Below are 24,703 nucleotides of genomic sequence, written 5' to 3' on the forward strand. Positions count from 1 at the left end.
AGCTCCATTTTTAAATTATTTGAGGAGACTCCATACCGTCTTCCATAGCAGCTGCACCAATTTGTAATCCCACTAACAGTGCACAAGGGTCCCCTTTTCTCCACATCCTCATCAACACTTGTTTGTTGATTTATTGGCAACATTCTGACAGGTGGGGGTCATATCTCCTTGTGGTTTTAATTTGCAATTCTCTGATGAACAGTGATGTTGAACATCTTTTCATATATCTACTGGCCATCTGTATAATAAACTATTGTTAATTATAGTCATCGTGCTGAAAATTAGATCCCCAGAACCAATCCATCTTATAGCTGGAAATTTGTGTCCCCTGCCCAACATCACCCCATTTCCTGGTAACCACCATTCCACTCTGTTTCTATGAATTTGGTCTTTTAATTTTTTTTTCAGATTCCACACGTGAGATCATATAGTATTTGTCTTTCTCTCTCTGACTTATTTCACTCAGCATAATGCCCTCAAGTTCAATCCATGTTGTCTATAAATGGCAGAATTTCCTTCTTAGATCTTCTGAATTTGAAAGAGAAGCTAAGAAATCCAGAGCTGCATGTAAATTCCCCTACTTAAAATGTTGTCAGTTAAAATTTTACAATCCTTTGTGGCAAAACCGCAATCCTCTATAATCCTTCAGTCCTCGGTGGGCTGCATTTGACTCGGGATCCCCCTGACTTTGACCTCTGTAAGTGGGAGTGGGACACCATGCATCTACTCTCAGCATTTGCAGTGTTTCCAATAGTAAAAGTAAAATGGCAAAAGAGATCAGAGAAGACCATCGGAGGCTTTCTCAGGAACCATTTCCATGGACTGGAGCTTGGCCAGGAGTCAGGTTTATATGCTATTCCTCTTTGGGATATTTTGGGCTAGGTCAGCCTGGGTCAGCCTTGCTTTACAAGATTATTTCATATACATTTTAATTCTCTTTCTCTACCTTTGAGGAAGACATGATGGCTATGGCAATCTAAACACCCTGTGTTGAACATGCATTTTCTCCACTCTTTTCTTATTCTCTATTTAAGCAAACAGAGGCGTTAAGTGGCATTAGGGTGGCACCAAGCCCAGGCATGCTCGGAGGTGGACTTAGCTGTACACCTCTTGCACAGCAGGGTGTTTAAAGGCTCCCACTCATCTTTCTGTAGGTGACCTACTCACCCAGTCCTGCCCTATTTCGGCTCTTGAATGTGAACAGGGATGCTAACCTCACCTGTTCTGGTCTTGACCCAGGGTATTCCTGGTCTTCACTTGACAACTGGACTGACTTTCCCAGGGTCCTAACTGTGGCACGAGAATCTTAACCTGATTTGGACCTCTTAGGCTCCTGATTTCACGTCCTCTTTTCCATTTAGGAAGAAGGAAGAAAAGTAGAGAAGACATGGAGTAAAGTTATGTCTAAACTAGGGTTAGACAGATTGGGTCCAGATGCTGCATACTAGTTAGGCAATGTTGCAGAAGATAATTAGCTTTTCTGAGCCTTGGTTTCTTCATCTGTAAAATGAGCATGACAATAACTGCTGTAGAGCATGTGGCGGGGATTAAATGGATATCATGTTGTTATGGAAAGAGCCTGTAATTGGACTCTTGGTACAGAGTAGGTACTGAACTAATAAATTCAGCAAGTGTCTATTAAGCTCTTGCTCTGTGCCAGGTGGCATTTTAGCAGTGAGGATGCAGCAGGGAACAAGCACACAGCTTCCTGCTCATATCAAACTTTCTTTCCAGAGAGGGGAAGGCAGACAACCCACAAATAAAGCAATAAAGAAACACAAGGTGTCAGACAATAAAGTGCTCTGAAGAAATATATCCGGGTGAGGTGATGGGGAGGGATTGGGAGGAGGCGGGAGGCCACGTTGGGAAGGATGCTCAGCAAAGGCCTCACAGAGGAGGAGAGAGCTGAGCAAAGACCTAATTAACAAGAAGGAGCCAGGCCTGTGAGGATGTGACAGAGGCACTTTCTGAGCAGGGGCTCAGCAATGTAAAGTCCCCACGGATAAGCAGGAGCCCGGCTGCGTGCTGGCGGGAGGCCAGTTCAGCTGCAGTGAGGGGGAGACAACATGGGAGATGAGGTCAGGAGGCAGGCGGTGCTTTGGGGGCCAGGGTAAGGCGCTTGGAATTTGTTTGAAGTACAGTATTATTTCTTTTTCTGACCTTAGGCTGGTACCTTGTTATCTCCCGTCTGACAATTCAGCTTAGAGATCTCAGGCCTGGACCAGGTCCTGATTCCAGTTTCCAGTGGCTCCGTGGGAAGGACCTAAGGCTCCTTCCCCTGATACAGCTCAGATGCACAATGTATTCCCAAGTGCTAAGACTCATCCTCTCCAAGAAACCTGTCCTACCACCCTGGAGCTTGCCCTGGTCAATACCTTCTTTCCTGTTATCTCCACCTTCAGGCTTCCAGGTCTGCGTGGAGGTTTGGCATATTCACAATTTCCGCTGGACTCTCACATACTAATCTCATTGCCCCAGCTAAGCATAATAAGTCCTTCAGACAGGAATGTCACTCCTTCCATTCACATAGTAACCCCTTGTGCCTATCACCACGTTCAGTTGCTGAGTAAAGGACAGCTCTGATCTTTCCACTCAAACTGAAATAGCCACGCCCCCATCCCTGGGAGGCTGCCCTCCTGTTTTATGTCCTTTAGAGCTTTATCACTATCGAAATCTATCTGGTTTGTTTACTGGCTGCCTAACCCAACAAAAATGTAAACACCTGGAGTGTAGGGACCTCACCTGTCTCTTCCCTGGGCCCAGAGCAGCGCCCGCCCAAAGGAGAAGCTCAGTGAATGAATAAAACTGCACTCAAGACTTGGCTTCCAGTGGGTAATGATGGCCAAGGTAGAACCATTGGTCAGATGACCCTAACTTTATCACGCAGAGGAAAAACTCTGTTCTGGAAAGGTATTTCATGCCTTTTCCCTGGGCTCTAATTCTTGGAACTCAGACCACAGGGGTCCGCCAAAAGCACATTGCTTTGGGTCAGTGGCAAAATCATTAAGGTCCCCTTGTGTCCCTGTGGCCCTTTTCTTGGTCCTTGATCTAGACGTGGAGAGTTTTGTGGGGGTGGGGAGGTGGTGGTGGTGGTGGAAGCAGCTGCCTTGTGGCATACATGTTCCCTGAAGTTGTGACTTCATTTGTTTAATCCATTTTAACCATCTCCCCTTTAAATGACCATGTACAATCTGCTGGGACTATAACAGTGACCCATGGGGTTAAGAGGAGAATAATGGTGTGTCAATGAGGGAGCCTGCTCTCGCAGCTCTGACGCCCTACTCTACCTCCCCCATTGGCTCAGGGAAGCTGTGGTTTATATTAGTGACCTGGAGAAAGTTCATGCCCTCTGGGAAAAGTGTGTCCATGAAATGGCAGCGTGATTAATGGTTTATTTACAGCACTGACATCCAGCCTGTCAGGGCCCTTCAGGGGCCTTTGATGTAAAACACACAGAGAGGCCTTGGGTCCTCCTTATCTCCTTGGAGGAGAGAAATCAGAAGAGAGGAGTGGTGGGCTGAGGCTCTGAGCACTGGGCTTCAGGGTCGGAATGGTGAAAACAGACAGGGGCCGGGGGTGGGGGTGGGAGGTACGCAGCAGGGTGCCCTGGCGGCTTTCTCTGGGCACTTGGTTTTCCTTTTCTTTCTTGTATCTTCTTTTTCGTTGGGCACCCCCATGTCAACTCAGATCCCCAAAGTCACAGAGGATAATGATTTCACAAGTTACGCATGAATGGTCCCAGGAGTAATGTCATGGATATTTGTATTTCTAAGGGAGGGTGGGTAGGCAATGGCTACGCCTCAGTAGTGAACCATTAATGATAATTTAAAGCTCTCTGGCTTCTGGTTGAAGGAGCCATGTTTCTTTAAGAGAACAAAAGGACCCCAAATGATTCCCCACTGCCCAGGACAGAGAACAGTTTGCAAACAGGCAGCTTACAAGCTAAATCTGTCTCACAGCTGTATTGTGTTTGGCTGCAGAGAGCTGAAAAACTTTTTAATAGCTGCCAACATTTAACAATAAGATTTCGATTTCACATAAAAACTTGGATTTCTGCTTTCTCGTGGAAGACTGAAGGTCTGGAGACGCTGGGCCTGTGCTCCCTCCCAGCAAAAGGAGCTCAAACTGAGGAGACGTTGTTCCCCCTCAATGGAGGCAAGGTCCCTTTCCGCGGTCTCCCCCGAGTGGTGCTGCGCATCCACTGCCATTTGTCACTGTGCTCGGGCTGTTGCTTCATTTATTGCAAGTCCGTTTAATGCATGTTTGGGGTGTTATTTAATTCAATTCTTTAAGCTTCAGTGTTTTTACCAGCAAAGAGAGGGTACTAAAGTCACCCTAACAGGGCCATTGTGATGTTTACAAGGAATATCACAAGTATAGAGCTTAGCATAGTGCCTAGCATATAAAAAAATGTTAAGCAAATGGTAGACATGAATTTAGGTCTTCCACTCAGTAAAATCTCTCAGGAGGTCCCTTGTTGGTTTTGAAGGTAAATTATTCAAACTGATGCTTTAGAAAAAAGTTCTGCCTTACTTTGTGAAGACCACTCATAAGTCAATAATATTTCAAAGCAGCCCGGATTTGGGAGTTTTAAAGAATATTTTAAGAATACTGATGGCAAATATTCCACCTTCTGTGGGAGAATTTAGGAAGCCCCAGCATCTTATCACTCAGGGTGAATTGGTAATGAGCTAACCAGAAAAGCATCTGGCTGAGAATGAAAAGGTACAGGGAAGGGAAGAAAGAAATATCCTGTAAAGAAAGGATGTGAAGATACTCTCCAGCAGCCCCCTGGCTGCTGTTTCTCTATTCTCCTGTGGAAAAAATGAGGCCAGGGAGAGCAGCAGTTGGTCCACTGTCCTGACCCACAGCGAGACACATGTGGCCTCAAACACTTGACTTCTAGCAGACATTCTGTTTATTGTCCTTATTTTGTAATTCTTCCTGTGCTTCTTCCTAGGCCATTCCTTATAACCCGGTTATCTGGAGGCAATGGTGAATGGTACAATTTGATGTACAGTTAGGAGTATTTCTGTCTTCACTTAGATGCAAAGGATAGGCTGGTTTGTTTGGAGTCAGGTCTACACTAAGGAAATCATCAACTCTTAATTATTTTTCCCACATTATTTTCTGACTAGAAAGAGCTCTGTACTTCTGGTTATGAGCTTCCAAGATGTCATTTTCCCTCATGGCTGCTGTGGTGTGCTTAAATTTGCATGAGTGTGAATGCTTTTGGCTGCAAGTAACAGACAGATAAAGGTATTTTGTTATCTCACTCATCAAGAAGTCTGGTATGAGTTCAATTCTTTCCTACAAAGAGGGCTCAAGTTTTTGCAGATGGTTCAGCTATATTTTCCAGTGGTACCCATAGGGGAGACCTAGAAAACTTCAGGAATGGAAAGAAATACTCTAACACTAAGCTCTATTCTGTGTCACAGATAAAATCCTATGTTGAGAAAAAGCTGATCGTTCACGAATGAACTCCATTAGGGCTTCATTTTAAACATTTTTTCTTGCCACAGATGGTAGAAGAAAAGCCATGTTGAGAGTTTGTCAACATCCATCAGTCAAAGGAGTGGTGTACCTATGAGCTTGTATAATGGGACAGACATCATCTGAGATTGCCATCCAGTGTGATGGCAACTGGGTGAGCAAGGACTGAAGTAAGATGCTGTATGTCAGGTGATCCAAGGCTCTGGTATCTGGAGGATTAGCTTACATGTTGTGTCAACCCTTTTCCTGGGAAGGATCCTGGGAGCAGTGTCAGAAGGTGCCCTGGCAGCTGAAACAGCATCTGCATTCACAGTCACAATTGCAGGAGCAACAAAGCAAATTCCCAGATGGAGATGGTACCATGACAGAATAATAGGCAAGGATCTGGTTATTCTACCACTTTCACGAAAAGCCACATCTGGATGTGATCAGTAGAGAGAGGTCTGCATCCCCTAGAGGTCCAGGACTTGAAGTGATTAGAAGGGAATTTGGGTTATCTCCCTTGGGGAGGGAAAAAGTTTGTCGCTGATGTGGAGGACAAGTGAAGTGGATATTTGGTGACTAAAGTGTTGAACAGTGCCCAAGAATAGTATGTATTCACTAAAACCTGTTTCCTCAACTTCCCGAGCCCATAGCCAGACCCCTTGTCCAGCTTACCTTGCAGTTACCAGGCGCCAAGTGCCTGAGTTCTGGGTGCAGAAGTGCTTTATGCCACTTCTGGTCCTGACCCATAGAAACCTCCCACATGAGCTCCCATGTTCCATCTTCATCCACAGACCAGCTGGATGACATTGGAAGACATATGTTGAAGGTAGAGCTTCCATTAACCCGGGCTTCTGAATGACTACATAGAATCCCCCCATATCCCATCCCTGGCCAATTGACTTTTGTAAACTTCCACTGTATTAAGTTGCAGAGACCTTGAAGTTTTAGCTTATATCACACAGCCAGCTCACAGAGCAAAGAATGAGCTTTGACAGCTGGGAAACCAATAGAACAGAATGAAGTAGATAAGCATGCTGGGATTTGGAAAACCCAGAGAATGGAAAAGAATAAACTGTGTGATTGTGGGTCACCCTACAGCCTTTGGGTAGAGAGTCATTTATATTCCCATTCCTGAGCCACCCAGACGCCCCATAAAACTCCACAGTTCCAGCCATGGAAGTGGTGGCAGGGGTTGTAGAGAAAGCCTCCCCTAATACTGTTCAAAAGCTGTAATCTGTAGTGGATATGCTTACAACACATCCCTCTTAGAGAAGTTTCTGCAATGGGGTCAACATGTTTTTCTACAAGGCACAAATCCTGGAAATGTGTGACTAACTCTAGCATCATGTCTTAAGAGGGTGAAATAGTTTTGCTATCTGGCCCCAGGAATGCAAGCCTCGTAATTTCAAGTAATTCATCTCCTAGGGGTGTTTTTGTGTTTTTCTTGGTCAACTATAGAGTCATCTCATTCTGCAGCCAGGAGTAATTTGTTTCTCTGAAAGTATCCAGCTTATATGTTTTACTTTCCAACCAGGAAGGGCGTTGTGGTAAGCAGTCCTGTCTGACACAGACTGATTCATGATTGCATTAGGGAAATAGTTTCTTGTCATCCTATTAGAATATGACTTTGGCAGCTGGGTAAGATTTCAGCTCAGTTAGTAAAAGAACAGTGGAGAGTAAGGGTGTTGTTGAGCCCGTGTGTGACTATGTGTATGTCTTTCATTACGCAATGAGACTTAAAAATACAAGTGTAAGTGGGATTCTCAGAGCTCTAGAACATGCATGACTTGTCATGAAAAAGGGAAGCAGGCTTTCTGGAAAGACTGAGCATAGGCCCCGTGAAACAGTTTTGAACATGATGGTTTAGAAATAAAGCCCGATGAGGTGGAAGCACAGCCCTCACTCTCTCAAACATAACAGAACAGGTAACATGAGGTTATACTTTATTTTTGTAAGTTAGAGGGAGCCCCATGCCTACCAACACACACCTTCTAAATGTTTGAGGAAGGTATCTTTGAGAGATCGTGTACTTGGATTGTGTTATGGCATTCATTTGAAAGATCGGGAATGTGATTTTGAGATTTGGGAAACTGGTGATAGAATCTTAACAGTTATACTTTGAAAGAAGGCTAATATTGATCCACTGACCAACCGATTCATTCGTACATGTTGAACATATTGCGCAGTTGCCATGTTGGAGGTTCTGAGCTGGGCCCAGGGGAGACGACGGTGAGGGTGGGCACTAGAGAGAGATCGTGCCCCTGTGGATTACACAGTCTAATGAGGCTACAGATCCATAAACAGACTCACTTCTAGTGAAGTGCAGGGAGCACTGTGAAATGGGTATGGAGTTGCTAAGGGAGGCCAGAGAAGGGTCAGCCAACCCGGTTGTGGAAGGGCCACGAAAGGCTTCTTGGAAGAAGTGATGTCTAGACTGTGACATGAAAAAGGAAGGGAAGTCAGCGAGGCCGAGGGCTGTGGTCAGGGTCAGGATCAGGGAGACTTTGGAGAGAGATGGAAATGGGCTACAGAGTTCTACATAAAAGAAGTCACAGAAAGTGCCCTGTGGGAACTGGGACGACATGACAGGCGACTAACACAGGAAGCAGGAAAATTGAAATCTGAGTGACGGCAGGAATTGCATATTGCTGAGCCTTGTGGAACTTTTTAAAAAAGTGCCGGACTTTCTTTCAAGAGAGATGGGAGCTATTGAACAATCCTAAAAGTAACATGAATTCTTAATTAGTCCTGTTTCTGCGGAGGGAAATGAAAGAGGGAGATATAGACAAACGAGGAAGGCTCACTGCATCCCCTCGGCGGGGACTTTGGTGGTCACAGCGTCAGGAGATCATCAGGCCTTACTGACCCTCGTGACGGGCTTGCTGGAACGTCGTTCCTCCAACCTCTGCCGCGTGCCAATTTTGTTTTGTTTCCTCACAGATATTTTCTCCAGATATACATCTCATTCTAAATTGCGTGTGCTTGCAAGGTGGAGATGAGGAGAAAGTACTCAAAAGTAATAGTAATCCTAGATCATCCACTTCATTTCGGAATGTGACCACACACAGGCGCACGCAGGAGGGTGCCCACACAGGCACGCTCATACCCACTTGCGTAGGTACTCTCTTTTTTAAATGGCTGTGTTGAGGTGTAATTGATATCCAAGTAACGGCACGCATTTAATGTACACCGTTTGGTGGGTTTGGACATATGCATACACCTATGAACCTGTTGCCACAATCAAGGTAACAGACATTTATCACCTCTAAAGGTTCTCTGTGCTTCTTTGTTATTTTTGTTTGCTTGTCTTGCTTGTTTTAAGAACACTTACCATGAGATCTACTCTCTTAACAAATTTGGAAGTACAAGTACAGTGTGGCTAACTCTAGGTGTGTACGGCAGATCTCTGGAACTTACTCATCTTTCATACCTGAAGCTTTATACCCATGGAACAGCAACTCTTCATTTCTCCTCTCTGCAGCTCCTGGCACCCCCCATTCTCCTCTCTGCTTCTGGGAGTCTGCCCATTTTAGATGTCTCATATAAAAGGGATCATGTAGTACATCTGCCTTGTAACTGCTTATTTCACTTGGCTCAGTATCCTCTGGGTCCATCTGTGTTTTCACAGGTGACAGGATTTACTTCTTTTTAACGGCTGCATACTATTCCGTCGCTGCATACTTGTATTCTTACGCCATCAAGGCATAATGCTTAATGAAGTAGGATTCTCCATGCCAGTGCCAGAGAAATGGAGAGGGGTACTAATAAAGATGAGAAAATGGGTACCATGGGCCATTTCCTGAAATGTTCACCTGGCACCAGCTGACTTCTGGAGTCATAGGATTCTTGAATAAAAAAAGAGTGTTCCCCAAGGTATCTGCCTGGAACCCCAAGTTCCCGGGCTCCAGGTTTAACAATTCCAGGTAGCACAAGGTGAAGTTAAATTTCTTTTCTAAGAAACTTATGGCAACTTTAATATGCTAATGTGCATTGTGAATGAGAAAGGAGCATGATTTGCAACATTTTTAAAGCTATTTTCCAAAAATTATCTTAGCCTGCTTGACCACCGAAACCTTTTCTTTTTTTCTTTTTCTTTTTCTTTTTTTGTGGAGCACCATATGACACAGGGCTGATTGTAAGCCATTTGGAGGAGGACAGTGTGTCTCCGTGGCTAAGAGCACTACCAGGGAAGGGGTGGAGGGTGCCTGGGCCCCGAAGTTTATGATTTGCCTGTGTATCTGTGACAGAAGCAAAACGTGGCAAACACACTAACAGTTACTGGATTCTTCTCTCCAGGAGAGACAGTTTGTCAGTTTGGTGAATTGTCCTGGGAAACATTCAAAGAGTGAAGTAACAGGGGAACAGGCATTCCTTTGTAGAAACAAGCGCAGGCATTCCTGCGTCAGCAAACCCCACAGAGAGAAACTTGCTCAATATTTTAAGTAGACTTAAAAGAAGGATTTGGGGCCTTAAATCTGACATTGGGGGGGAAAATAACCTGTGTTGAGAAAGAACATGTGAGACAAATGTTGGGCAACTGAAAATCATTTTTGTTTTATTTTTAATTGAAAAAAAAGTATATTAAATTATCTCTTTAAAAGCTCACCTTAAACAAACAAACAAACAAACAGAAAAACGCCTGTTGAAAAAGGCAAGCAGTTCTGGGCGACATCTGCCTAATGGTGTGGGGTCTTGAAAACAACTAAAATATAGAGAATTCCTAGGACATTTTTGTTGAAAGATCTTAAAGAGCAACAAACATGGTCTGGAGAATTTTCCTGAAGTGTACTTTTTCTTAATATTCTTATCAATCTATAGAATTTTCACCATCTCTTTGGACCTCACCAGTATCATTGGAAGGGTGATTCAGATTAAGTGGGCAGATAAGCACATGATTTAAGAAAAATATTAATAGTAACAATACCCAAAGAATAGAAAGTTTCAACTGTGTACATCAGGAGACCCACTCCCAAATCTGCTATGAATCATTGAGCCTTTGAAAAATTATAAGAAAACCAGATGAATGCAGGGGGGTTGAAGCAAAAAGATAAAGTCTAAATCTTATCAAGAAGAGAACTATTTTTCCCACCAGAGTACGTGCCAAGTACTTTCCATATAACTTTTGTTAATTTCACAACCTCCCTGAGAGGTTCATATTTTTCCTAATTTACTAACAAATAAATTGAGTTCAGACAAGTTAAAAAATTTTCTCGATTCCCTTTGTGTTTGAGTGTTGAATTCCTGTTTTCACCCAGATTCATACTGCAGAGGACGCATGGTTTCTGCTTGGTGCTCTTGCTTCCTAGGGCAAGGTTGTTCCCACCCAAATGCATTTAATTTGAAAGTCAAGGATAAGACATTTCGGAGAAACAAGAACACAGTCCCTGGAGGAAAACAGGTGGAACCAGGAATAAGGTCATTTCTGTAGATCTGTTCGTTTTATTCAGCGTACAATTATACAGCAGTTACTTGGCACTGGTTTTAAGCACTTTGCAAGTGTGGACGCTCCTAATAACCACATGAAGTGGGTACAATGAGCATTTACTCTTTTACAGAAAAACAAACAGAGAGGTTAAGTAACTTGCCCAAAGTCACCCAGCTAGTAAAGGGCAGAGCAGGGTCCTAGTCCAGGTAGTTAGGCTCCAGAGTCCTTGTTTTGTTTTTTGTTTTTTTAAAAAATTACTTTATTGTGGTTCAGTTACAGTTGTCTGCATTTTCCCCCAACCACTCTCATCCCACCCCAGCCAAACCCACCTTCCTCCCCTGCTTCTACCCTCCCCCTTGGTTTTGTCCATGTGTCCTTCATAGTAGTTCCTGAAAACCCTTTCCCTTGTTTTTAAACACTCTGTTAGGTTGCTTCTTTGACTGGACCACTTGAGGTCAAAGGAAATGCCACATTAGGGTGCAGGGTCAGATCTTCAGGTTTACAGCATGTTTACTTGCCTAGTGTCAGATGCACGTTAGGCAAAAGCAGGTTTTTAAACCCTTCCTGAATACGGCCACGTCAAGGAATGGGAGGCCTGGATGTCTGTATCTGTTCGGGAGGATCTCTTGACCCTGAACGATGTGCATGCGCTCTTCTCAGGGGTGGTCTAATTCCACTGGCCGTGGTGAATCAAATCCCTACCAGCTTCCCATTTTTGCAGACAGTGGGTGGGGGGTCTGTCTCGCCTGTAGTGTCAGGACTGTCTCACTGGCACAGAGTAGCCGAGAGGGCCACCTAATGCTACTTCATCATTCGTAGCGCTCAGCCATCGTGTGCACTGAGATCTTCCAAAAAAACCCAGACCGAGAGTAACCCTTGCTGCTGCTGACACACAGCCGATAGGATCCATGGGAACAAACATCCGTGCAGAGGCCTGATGAAGCCAAGTTGGGCCTGGGATAAGGGCTGAGAGCCCTCCCAGAGGTGGTTTGAGCAGAGCTGAGACTGCAACTGGCCCTGTGAATAATGACGACGTGGAAAAATAAGGGAGAGAGAGAACATAGCCCAACCGATCAACAAAGTATTTCATGATGTTAAAATATTTTTAACCGCTTCTCTCTCTTCCATCTAAGTTAAGGAATAAATAAACAATGTTTTTCCCCCTCTACTGAAAAACAAATTGTACAAACTATGAAGCAAAACATAGGAAAATATAGTTACAATTCTCTTTAATTCCTAAGGTACACACTTCTGTTTCCTTTAGCTGACCGTTTTCTTTTATGTAAAATAAAATGATAAAAACTTCCTTTATTTCTGTTTTTCCTTTGGTCTTCTAAGTTTACAAAAATTTCCATTTGTTTCTTTTTAGCATCTTTTCCTCTGAAAGGTCAAAGGCATGGGATTTAAATTGCCAGTTTCTTAAAAGATACGTGAAGTCTTTGAGGAAAAACAACTTTCAAATGTTATAGCTAACCTAGGGAGTATTATTTAAAATAACATCTCCTTTATGGCCAGGACTTAGCAGGGAGCAGGTCTACACAGGACTAAACTTTTCCATGACAAAACACTGGAAAATTTAAGCATGTAGCCTGAACATTTAAGTCCATTCAGTTTTCAGAAAGTCTGTTGCTGGAAAGATTGCCTGCGAGGTATGTTGATGTTTTGCTCAAGAAGAGAATGACCACAATGCAAAGAATCATAACTGACCTTCAGCATTTCCAGATGTGGAACCAAGTGTTGGCATACATTTCCCAGATTCCTTTCGAGTCTGGGCTCGGCTTGCAGTGCTGCCCAGAACACACGTGGCGAAGGCGCGGAGGTAGCGACCCACCTTCCGTGCGGAAGGGCTTTGCTTTGTCCCACCCAGCATATATCTTCTGTGGAAGCCAGCTCTGAAGAGGCAAAGCAGAGCCATGGTGTTGGCTGCTTTGGGAGACCCCAGCTACTCCCAGTTCCAGAGTAAGAAATAAAGACACTGAGGAGGAGCGTGAAGACCCAAGAGAGAGTAGCCCATCCCTCACTCATGCATCATTAGCTTTGTTTCAAGACACAGAAATAGTTAGCTTTCTTCCCTAACATTGTGTTCTGCACAGTTCCACCTGTATATTTGGCTATATAATCTTTTAAAAGATTTGAACATTTTTTCAATTACAGTTGGTGGTTAGACATTTACATAGCCTATGAAGTGATCACCCTGACAAGTCTAGGACCCACCTGACACCATGCAGAGTTATTACAATGTTATGGACCATATCCCCTGTGCTGTACTTGGCATCTCCACGGCTGTGTTTATAACTGGCACTCTGTGCTTCTTAATCCCTTCACCTTCTTCGCTCATCCTCCCAACCCCCAATCTCATCTTGCAAACATCAATTTATTCTCTATATTTATTAGTTTGTTTCTGTTTTGCTTGTTCATTTATTTTGTTTTATTCTTAGATTCCACTTACTTGTGAAATCCTATGGTATTTGTCCTTTTCTTTTTCTGTCTGACATATATCCCTCTAGGTCCATCCATGCTGTGGCCAATAGCAAGACTTCATTCTTTTTTATGGTTGAGTAGTATTCCATTATATGTATGTGTATATATATCCCCCACAACTTTTTTATCCGCTTATCTCTTGTTGGGTGCTTGGGTTGCTTCCACATCTTGGTGACTGTAAGTAAAGCCGCAGTGAACACAGGGGTGCATACACCTTTCTGAATTAGTGTTTCAGGTTTCTTTGGATATATTCCGAGAAGTGGAAACTCTGGTCCATAAGGCAGTCTATTTTTAATTTGGGGGGGACCTCCATGCTGTTTTCCACAGTGACGGCACCAGTTTACAACCCCGCCAACAGTGCATGAGGGTCCCCTTTTCTCCACATCTAACCCTTATTGATTTATTGATGGTAGCCATTCTGACAGGTATGAGGTGCTATCTCATTGTGGTTTTAATTTGAATTTCTCTGATGATTAGTGATGTTGAGGATCTTTTCATTATGGTTACATAATCTTTACAATCATAATTTAAATTATTAAAAACATTCCCTTTAGTAGGTAGCTTATAATATAATTCAGTATTCCCGTTATTGGGAATTAAGCACCTTCTAATTGTTTAACATAATATACAATCTGTAATAGTATTTATTTTTAAAAAAATATTTATTTATTTTATAGGGGAAGGGAGGGAGAAAGAGAAGGAGAGAAACATCAATATGTGGTTGCCTTTCATGTGCCCCCTACTGGGGACCTGGCCTGCAACCCAGGCATGTGCCCTGACCGGGAATTGAAACATGACCCTTTGATTCCCAGGCCAGTGCTCAATCCGCTGAGCCATAGCAGCTGGGGCTGTAATAGTATTTCCATGAATCTGATTGCCTTTAAACTAGTTTGTAGTGTTTCCTATTTTTTGGAGAGTTTCTTTCAATGGGATTTACATGAATCATTGGTGTGCATACCCCTTCAGTTCTTCAGTCACACCGTCACTTGGAAATCCATTACCAAGCAAGCCCCTTACCCCCCAAAAATCTGAAAAATTGTCTGTTCAATGAAATGAAATCTGAATGTAAATCTGAGCTGAGATCTATGCAACCCTTTAAAAATCAAAATGACTTTTCCTTTTTTTGTCCTGAGAGTGTGGTCCAATTGGTTGAGCATCATCCCACAAAGCAAAAGGTCACCGGTTCAGTTCCCAGTCAGGGCACATGCCTGGGCTGCAGGCCTTGTCCTTGGTTGGGGGTGTGTGCAGGAGGTGACTGATTGATGTTTTTCTCCTACATCAGTGTTTCTCTCCTCTCTTTCTCCCTCCCTTCCCTTCTCTCTTAAAAATAAAGAAAATCTTTAAAAAATAAATATAAAAGTGGAAAAAATAGACAAAATTCCCCACAATCTTAACCATCCAATTATACTAATTCCACAACCGCATGTACCACAATAATATCATTGTTATTTTTATTTAACCCGTTTGCATTTGCAGAGAAAAAGCAGCATAGCAAACCCTTATGTAAAGTGCTTACTCTGTGCTACGTAGTTTAGTAAGATTTTTGTGTGATATGCTAATTTAACCTTGAACAAAACCTATGAGGAATCTTCTATTATTTTTTTCTGTTTCGTAAATGAGAAGACTGAGCATCAGAGAGATTTAAGTAAGCTTCCCAAGGTCACAGCTGGTATGTGACAGGGTTGCAATATTAACCCAGGCAATTTGGCTCTGGAATCTCTGCTCTTAATCATTATATTTACTTCCAGAATGCACATATAAGTCTGGATTTGGTTTTCTTCAGTACCATTACATCATACCTATATACTTCCATATGCGCATGTGGCTACATAGACTTTACAACAACCATTTTTTGTATACTATTTCCATAAAATTATCATAATAATTCAAACAACCATTGCCCCAATATTGGAAATTGAGTTCCTCTGTTTAAAATTATAAATACTCTGTAATAAATTATTCTACAAATATGATTGTTTTCAAGTCATTTCGCAGAATTTCCTTGGCATAGGCTCCCATAAATGGTATTTGTAGCTCTAACAGTAAACATTTTTACGACTCTTGATACCTATTTCAAGAATGATTTACAAAAGAGTTATTCCAATTCACATCATCATTACTACATGAAACCTAGCCAGAATTGGACATTATCTGTTATGTTTGTAAATTTATTAGGTTAAAAATGACCCCTGTCATGTTAATTTGCATTTATTTGATTACTAGTCATATAAAACATGTTCTAATTATCCTTTTTAAACCAAATTTATTGAGGAATAATTTATATACAGTGCAATTAATTATTTTTAGGTATATGGCTTTGGCAAACGTAGCCACTACCTCAGCCAAGATATAACATACTTCTTTTACCTCCAAAAGTTCTCTCATGTCCCTTTGCAATGGGTCCCCTCCCCAGGTCCCTAGCCCCCCGCATCCTCTAATCAGGTTTCTGTTCCTGCAGTTTCTCTTTTTCAGAATGTCACATAAATGGAATCATATGGAATGTATGATTCTTTTGTGCCTGGCTTCTATCACTGAGCATAAGGATTCTGAGATTCAGCCACGTGGTTGCATATGTCAGGTTGCTTGTTCCTTTACCAGCAGTGATGTTCTACTGCATGAACGTTTCACTGTTCGCTTGCCCTGTCACCAACTGATGGACATTTGGGTTGTTTGCTCTTTGGGCCATTACCAATAAAGTAGCCAAAAATATTTTCGAACAGGGCTTTATGTGGATTCGCACCATCTATGGGGAATTTTTGTCCAAGTAATTTTCTTTACTGGTATCTTAGGGTTTTTTGTTTTCTATCTGTTTTTATCAGCTTCATGTTAAGAATGTGTTTAAACCCTTCCTCAAGCATATTCTTAACACAGAGCTTATGCTAGTCTTTAAAATTGTTTTTAACTTGTGCTCTAAATTCTAAAATGTTGTGAAACCAGCCAACCTCTTCCTTTATTATTGATTCTGTTATTCCTATGTTTATAAAAATATTCCTATTTTAGAATTTTGGTATTATATTTTCTTTGTTGGGTAGGTGGTTTGAGTTTTCATATTTAATTTCTATTCACATAGAATTGATTTTGATTCATAGGATAACGTCTTTGATGTTTACGTACTATATGCTACTATTTGAAAATATTCTATTACAGAAGTTCATAAAGGGTAGTAAGCAAAGGAAGTCTATGCAAAAGACATTATTTAACACATGTTGTAATTTTTGAGGCTTTAAAGAGAGAGAATTAGTATAGGATGTAGTTTCTGAGTAGCTCTTAGAGGAATTAAAGATCAGATAGTGTATTAGTTAGGGTTCTCTAGAGAAATAGAACCAATAGAAGATGTATATGTATATATACATATATGGCATTTATTGTAGAAAGTTGGCTCACTCAGTTATGGAGGCTGAGGAGTCCTAGGATCTGCTGTGTACAAGATGGAGATCTGGGAAAGCGGGTGTAGTTTCAGTCTGAGTCCCAGGCCTGGGAACCCGGTGTAAGTCCCACTCCCAGGGCAAGAGAAGACCAATGCCCCAGCTCAAGGAGTCAGGCAGAGAGTGAATACTCCCACCCTCCATATTTTGCTGTTTTGGGGCCATCAAAGGAGAAAACGATACCCACCCATATTGGGGAGCACAATCTTCTTTACTCAGTCTGCTGATTCAACTATAAATCTCGTCCACAAACACCTTCACCGACACACCCAGGAACGGTGTTTAACCAAATACCCGGGCACCGTGTAAGCCACTCAAATGGACACATAAAAGTAATCATGACAGATGGGTAGTTAAGTAGAAGGTTCATGCAGGACAAATATTTCTGTTTGTATCAGGAATTACAGTCTATGCAGCCCCAGCATTTATGGCACAACCAGGAGGGCTGAAATGTTGATTGGAATTTTAGGTCTTGTCAAAAATCATGTACTAGTTGGACTGACTGCCCATCAGCCTGGACCAGAAATAACCAGGCCAAAGCTGCCATTAATAGACTTTGCCTGATCTCTTGAACGTGATCACAGTTGATATAGAAGACCTGTTAGAAAAGATCACCATCCCAGCTCACATCTATAGCCAGTCACATTCTTTCTGCCCTCTGCCCACACCCACAGAGTGAGGAAGTTAGCAGCAGTGGAGTAGACTCTTGCCCACTTCGCTGCTGGCAGGGAGAAAGCAGGAGTAAGGGAGGGAGTGAAAGATGGTGCACCAGCCATGCCTACTAGTGGGACTGTCCTAATCGATGCCTGGTTTCTCACCAATCATGTTCGTAGAATGTTCTTGCTTTGGAGGGAGGATGTGAAGGAAGTGAGTAGGAAGGTGAGGGGATGTGGTTGGCACTTGGGGATTCTGAACACAATATCCCTGTGGTTTGTTTGGGACTCACTCCTAAGGGTCTTCATTGTGGTTTTGGAGTCAGACACAGGTTCAAATCCTAGTTCTACCACTTACTACTAAAATTGGAAATTTGTAAATGTATTTCCATGTTTACATATATCTACAGGGAAGAAACACTGTAAATAATTAAAGGAGGGAGAGTTACCGTCCTCTTGGGAATTAACTGGAGGGGGCATTAGCAGCTGTGGGCGAACTCTAAGGAGATGATGCTGTCTTAACAGCGCCAGCTGGCATCCGCCTTGCTGTGTGCTGACATGTGCCTTCTTGGCCACCTTGCTCAGCTCTGTAAGGGAGACATTATTAACCAGTTTTACTAATACAAAGTGGAGATTCAGGGGACTTAAATAATTTTTCTAATAATCATACACAGCTCTAAGGTGAGGGAATTGAGGTTTGAATTGAAGTCTGTGAGATTCCAGAACACGAGTTCTAACTGTGACACTGTCCTTAGCCACGCTAGCAGGGGTACCTAGGTCACTCCCCCTTCCACTCCTGGGGCTTTTGCTTCCAATGCTAAACATTGGAAGGTCTCCATTTTGTTTCAATAAGGGGGGTGGTTCCCTAACAACTCCCAAATCCCCACTAGTATGCACACTGTCTGTATGGGTCCAGAAATACTTGTTTCCCTCCATTTTTCTCAATCATGTGATATGTTACTTTCACTCATCATAGAAGAGATCTGTCTAGGGGCATGGAGGAAAGGGCTTCTCAGGAATAACCTCTCATGTTGCAGGACAGGCCCTGTGGGTGGTTCCAAGGCTCCCCATCAGCCCCACCATTGTAGCTGGTGTCTCTCCTGTGACCTTGGAGTCCATGCTCAAGAACCTTTCCTTCCTGATTTAGTGGTTGGACAAAGTGAAGGGCAGGTCACCTTCCCTATGAAATCTGACAATTTCTCCCTGCCCAGGGCTGACCTGACCATGGGGAGAGGTGTTCAAGTGGGATGCCACAAAAGGGACCTGGGTGAAAGGAATGGAGTTTTGACAGCTTCCACCTCTTGCCCGATTAGGGCAATGAGCAGTGAGATCAAGCTGCCATCAAAGAGGAGAAACTTACATGGGCTGGTTGGAGGAGATTAGGATGTTCGCATGGAGGGCAGTAGCTTAATTGAGGGGACAGAGGAGACTGGACCTCTCGGGTGTCATTTAGTCATTTAATGTTGGCTGTGGAATCCACTGGCCATCAATCTTGATGAGCTGCCTTGGTCACTGGGGTCATGTCTAAGCTCCCTGCCCAGCACCCTTCATTTGCTCTCTGTGCAGAAGGCCAGGCAGCCTGTTGGTTTTATTGATTTTTGTTGTTCTTGCTCCTGCCTGGCCAACCACTCCCTTCTACTTAAGGTAGAAAGATTCTAAGGCAGACAGCAGTCTGGTGCTTCTGGTTTATATCAGCATCTGATGTCTGAATCGAGTATCATGCTCCCACAAGAAATATATTGGATTTAGGAATATGTGGGAATATAATCATCTTTACATCTTTTCTGTGGTTGCCTCCCTTTAAGGGACAGATTATTTGAGCCACAAGATGTCTAGACTAGGAATGTGTAGATTTGCTCTTTACTTGCTGTGTGACTTAGACTTCTCTGGGTCTTGGTTTTCACTGAAGTAAAGGAATTCAGGCCCCTTGGAAACAGTTACATGAAGTTCTGCCGGGGCCCTTGGAAGCAGTAGCTGTGAGCTCTGCTTACTGGTTTACTTGGCTTTACAGACTCTGAGAATAGGTGAGTTCACCACACTTACGAATCACCTGCTTCATTTTCTAAGGGAAGTGGGGGAATCCACCACTTCAGTGAATCTTCTAGCAATTCCCCTGGTTAATTCAGTGGATTTTACTCAGCCTATGATCTTATTTCAAATGAGAAACTGCTGGCTAGCTAGGCAGTTCTCTTCTTCCCGTAGGTGTTCTTGAACGGTGTCCCACTCAGCCTGAGCCTCCCCCATTTAGGTCTTTCTCAGAGAGGACTCCCACCTTTACCTTCCGACTAACTTCCTTGGCCGTCTCCTGCGAATACAGGAAAGGTGTTGCCAAAAACCAGGTTTGGGATATGCATGGCTGGGATCTTTTCACCTCCTTCTAAGCTATTGTCATGGCAACCCACATCACCCTTGGGTATCTAGTCAAGAGTCTACTAACCTCTAATCCAGTGTGAGAGAGTGTAGGACCACAGCCTCCCTATTAGCGCTGGGCCAGATTCAGTGGTGGGATGAGCCTGAAGGAAACCTGGGCAAGAAAGAGGCCAGAAAAGAAGCCCACGGTGGCCTAGCTGTGTTGGCCGCAGCTGTCAAATTTGTGAGCCTGCATGAAAACCCCTTTAAAGACACCCACATAGAACTGAGGGGACTTGGAAGGGGTAAAGACTATTGTCTGAAAAACAAGCAAGTGTTTGAGAACTCCCAGTGGAGCCTGAAGTTGCTGAAGCCCAGAATATTCTGACCTCTTCTCAATTTACTTCCATCGAGCAGGCTCCAGCGCTGACCCGGGGTCAGGGAGCTTATGTTCCATCGCACCACTGTCACCCTCGGGACCCCAGTCAGCTTCTCCTCTCAGCCGCTGAGGTCCCTTGGGAAAAATATTGTCCTCAGCCTGGGCTCCAAGCCAGCACATCCTCAGAATTGCCCTCCTCGCAGCATTTTATCCAACAACACAGTCAGTATCCTCCAGCGTCCGTCCCTGGAGGCATTTTAGTGTTTAATTTAGTTTTAAAAATCAAAGTTATACTGTATATTATTTAAAGAATTAAATACATCTGCAAAGCTTTCAGAAAATACAGTAGCCTCTGCCCGCTCATTGATGGCAACCATTTTGGCCTTTTTTGGGTCTTTACCCTCATATCTTAATATGATTCTATTGCAACTGCTGGATTTTTCAGTGTGGAGCATTTTCTATTGACCCTGACCACAGCAGATGAGGATCTACCCCCTTTCCCATCCCTCATCCAACTCTGCCTCACAGACATTTTTGTCTCCTGTCTTCCCACTGTGTCATAATTTTGGTTAGATTGACATGTAGTGCTTAGGACTTGGTGAGTTCTATTTACGCCTGAGTTCTGTATTCACTTTCCCAGCAAATATTTTTGTTGTCCTTGAAGTTAACCATAGTTTTGTTTTTACATTTGCTTAGTTTTCTGGGCAATTTCTGTGTCACTACATTCCTAATCTGTTCCCCAGTGTGTAGCTTTCTCAGTATCTTCATACACATTAGACATTGTATCAGTTTCTTATGCTCCAAACAGGTCTCTCCTGGAAGCTGACCTACAGGCCTATTCACAGCTGTCCTCTGGGGATTTCCATCATTTTCCTGAAGATTTCCTTCACCTCTCCTTTTCGTTGGGTCTCTTCTTCCCTGCCTTCTGTGCCTGCCTCTTCTGTGGTTTACTTCCTTGTTTTGGGGAAGTATCTCTGAGAAAGAAGGAATAGGAGATTGATTTTTTTTGAGATCTTCAATTATAAAAATGTCTTTGATTTTTTTCTTCCCCTTTATTTATCTCCTGTGCTCAAAATCGAAACCTACGCTGGAAGTAATTTTCCTTCAGCTCCCAGTGTTGAGCAAGCTGATGCCATTCTGATTCTTGAAAGTTGGTATAAAAATTTTCTCTCTGGAATGTTTTAGAGTAGGCTCATTGTTTCCTACCACCTTAGGCTGGGTTTTCTAGAAATAGGCTTTGAGTACACATGATTAATTGAGGGAATAATCTCAGGAGAAGGCAAATCAGGAAGGAGGGTAGGTCTGGGGAAGGAGCTAAGGATGTTGTTTCAGCCAGAGACTGGCTTTGGCCTGGTACCCAGCACTGCTCTGGAGCACAAATTGTACCACAGAGCCCCCTTTTGGGGGCAAGACTATTGACCTTCCAACCCTTCATCAGTTGGCCATTGGCTGTGAGCTCTCCTGTGCAGGAGCTGGAGTGGTGGGCGGAACCTCCCTGGAGACACAGCTGTCAGTTCCCCAGGGAAGGGGGCTGTGAGCACGGAGCAGGCGGCTCTCACAGTAGTCGGCTGCATGGGCCCAGTAGAGGGGATCTGGACCTGACACCATCACTGTCTTCGAGACAAGTGTTCTGAAGTTCACAGCCATTGCCTTTCACTCTGGAAACCTGTATACCTCAATTCTGGGAAATTTTCTTCTATTATTTCATCGATAACTTTATCTTTTACATCTGAATAACCTCTGTTATTCAGGTGCTGGACTTTCTGGGCTTGTTCTCTGATATCTTATCTGTCCGCTCCTATTTTCCTTCTCTTTTTCGTTTTGTTCTATCTTTCTCTTGTTTTTTTTTTTTTTTTAAATTCTTGCTATCTTATCTCGTAGTTTCACAGACCTCTTCTTTGCTCGGAATATTCTTTGTTTTAATAGACTCCTACTTCTCTTTCATGATTGCAATTTCTTCTTTTCCCAAGGATGTTAATAATAAGGGTTTGGTTTTTTTTTTAAGTTTTTTCTCTGCCTTCATAGTCTCTGTTGCCTGTTTATTGGTTTTGTTCCTAATCTTTTACAATCAAGGCTTCCCCCTAATATGTCTGCTTGGCCGTGTGGTCACGTTTAATCATGGGACACTCACAAACTGACTGGAAATTCTGAGTCAGTGGGATTACCGACTGTGAGACTCATAGACCATTTTCTGGGGAACCCTAAGATGTTTAGGTCTTATCTTGTGAGTTTATCAGTTTCCATAGACAAGGCTCTACTAATCTCTGGCATGGAGGACAGAAAACTGATTTCCAGTGTTTTGGGAGCCAAGTAGGGGGAGATGAGTGATTGAGTCTCAACATGCTGTAAATGTTTGCTTTTCCCTTCTGTTTGTACTACACCATCTCTACCCTCAGCTGTGGCTGGTGCCCTCTAGTCCAGAGATGATGAGTTACCTTTTCTAAGACCAACCCGCTGTCTTCTTCTAGGGAGTGAGGGAGCCTGTCACTTGGCTCTGTGGGCTGGGAGAGAGGGTACGGAGGGTCTGACTGCTTCTTAAACGAACTTTTGCTCAGTGCCTCCTGTTTGAGCCTTACTTCTCCCTCAACTTATGAAAGTGCATGGTGCCTCCAGTGTTAAGGCTTTTATGGGTTCTTCACTATAAATTATGTCTCCTCTTCCCCATTTAGGATTTGTCTTTCTCAAGTGTACTAATCAGAAACTACTCTTGCATCTGCTTTTCAGCTTCAAAAATGCGGTTATTGTATCCTCCATGGAATTCCTTGTTTTTGTGTTTATGTCTTTTTCATCCTTTTGCTGTTATTTTAGTGGACTTTCAGAAGGGAGTAGACATTAAGGCCTGTGTTCAGTCCAACATCTTTAGTTAAAATCCCCAGCAGAATCTTATAATCTTTCTGTCAGGGGAAAGAAACCTCTCCTGAAATTACTCTCAGCCCTGTATTATTCACTTTAACTGTGTTGAGCCTGCCTGCTTCGTCAGTAAGGATTGTCCTCATAATCCAAACTGCCTTTCTAATATGTATCTCATATCAGGTACCTAATAATAACTTTTTTTGCTAAATATTAATGCAACATTGTACACTCAGCATCATCCTTGATCCTCAAAGAGCTTATCTAGTTGGGAGAAAAACACATGCACAGTACAAAAAACAGTTGTTCTAATGTGCTAAAGAAGCAATAATGCATTCAGAGATTCTGCAGCAAAACATTTTTAAAACAGTGCATTCAAAACTCCACATTAACATTTTACTTATTCACATGCTTCATCTAAGTTCCCATAGTGTACAAACACCGTATGAGAGATGGTGTTTTCACCACACGGCCCTGAGTTTTGCTCCCACGTCAAGGAGCTGGCTAGAGCTACAGAATCAGACACAGCTGTGGTGGTGGAATGCAAAGTCCTTTCCCCACCTTCCGCTTCCCCACATCTGAAGGTGGTGAAAGGGACCAGTGCCTATAATCAGGAGAAAGAAATTTCAAAAGTTAAGAGCCACAGAAATGATGAGCACCTAGACACACTGTTGGTGCTCTGCCCCCGTTGCCTTGGCATTCACCTCCGCACACCCAAGGCTGCTGGCTGTGAACATCTGTAATTCTATGCTTGAAGCCTTGTTACCTGGTTACGGGACCAAGCATAGCTTGTGCAGAGGGGAGGCCAGAAATACCAGAGTTAATACCCTTGGGAGTCACGAATCAATGACAGATGGGGGGTGTTGTTGGTGGGTAAATTCCCCAGCTTCCTAGTCCCTCAGCTGGGAAAACCTTAGGCATGTTCTACGCTGTCTCCCAGAACTGCCCACCAAGATTGAATTCCAGCTGGAATTAGTAAGTAGCTCAGAAATGTGCCCTTCATGGGCTTACTTTTCTCTCCTCTCCCATGTCTCCACTTCCCTGTCATACCCCCACCACGTTCACACCCAAATAAAGTACTTGCTCCCAAATTTTTGCCTCCAGTGAAACCCAGACCAAGATGTTCTCTAAAAAAATAATATATCTCAGAGAGGTCATACCCTTTCTCTTGAAATCTATGGAAGTAGGATGAACTCAGAGATACACAAGGAGACTGATACCCCAGACACACACAACATTAACAGTCAACCAGTGTTTGCACAGTTAAATTTTGGAGCTGGAAAGGGTTCCAATGATAATTTTGTTCCATTTCCTACTCAGAACTAGAGCCTCTCCTTCTGAAGATCCCTGGCTGATGATGACCTCAAGTCTCTATTCAAACACTGCACAATACAGCAGACTACCCAAGGAAACTCAGCCCTTGAGATTCCAGTGCCTACCTTGGGTTGACTGGCATAGACCCTGGAAGAGAAGGAAGATAACAAAAGAAGTTCAAAAAGTCTGTTTATTTGGCATTGAATTTCCAAAAGAAATTTCTTCTTTATTTTCTGACCCTAACCCTGTTTTCCCTTAATAATAGAACCTCCTCTCTCTCTCTCTCTCTCTCTCTCTCTCTCTCTCTCACACACACACACACACACACACACACACGCACACACTGAAT

This window comes from Desmodus rotundus, chromosome 4, assembly GCF_022682495.2.
Source record: "Desmodus rotundus isolate HL8 chromosome 4, HLdesRot8A.1, whole genome shotgun sequence".
In the NCBI taxonomy this organism is placed as follows: domain Eukaryota; kingdom Metazoa; phylum Chordata; class Mammalia; order Chiroptera; family Phyllostomidae; genus Desmodus; species Desmodus rotundus.